General features: G+C 51.4%; 1 protein-coding gene across 1 annotated transcript in view; it reads right to left on the bottom strand.

The window, feature by feature from the left end:
- The window catches only part of LOC102674319 (homeobox protein OTX1-like), a gene marked incomplete at its 5' end in the record, with an annotated part of 14088 nt that overhangs the window by 4814 nt on the left and 9058 nt on the right, over window positions 1-216 (bottom strand). The window lies entirely within an intron of this gene.

Raw genomic sequence — 216 nt, 5'->3', positions numbered from 1 at the left:
TCTCTCTCTCTCTCTCTCTCTCTCTCTCTCTCTCTCTCTCTCTCTCTCTCTCTCGCTCTCTCGATCCGAAAACAGATAGGTCGAAGATGATTTTCGAGAGGCTTTCAACGACAAAAGGGTATAAGGCATCGGTGTGGTACCGCAGACCGGAGGACAGAAAAGGGGGTGGCGCAGAGGGGTGTAAGCGTTGCGAGGTCGCGATAGCGTAATTTTGAA

The sequence above is a fragment of the Apis dorsata genome, unplaced genomic scaffold (genome assembly GCF_000469605.1).
Source record: "Apis dorsata unplaced genomic scaffold, Apis dorsata 1.3 scaffold_894, whole genome shotgun sequence".
NCBI lineage: Eukaryota > Metazoa > Arthropoda > Insecta > Hymenoptera > Apidae > Apis > Apis dorsata.
The sequence above is the reverse complement of the archived record's forward strand: the minus strand, read 5'-3'. Positions and strand labels throughout refer to the sequence as shown.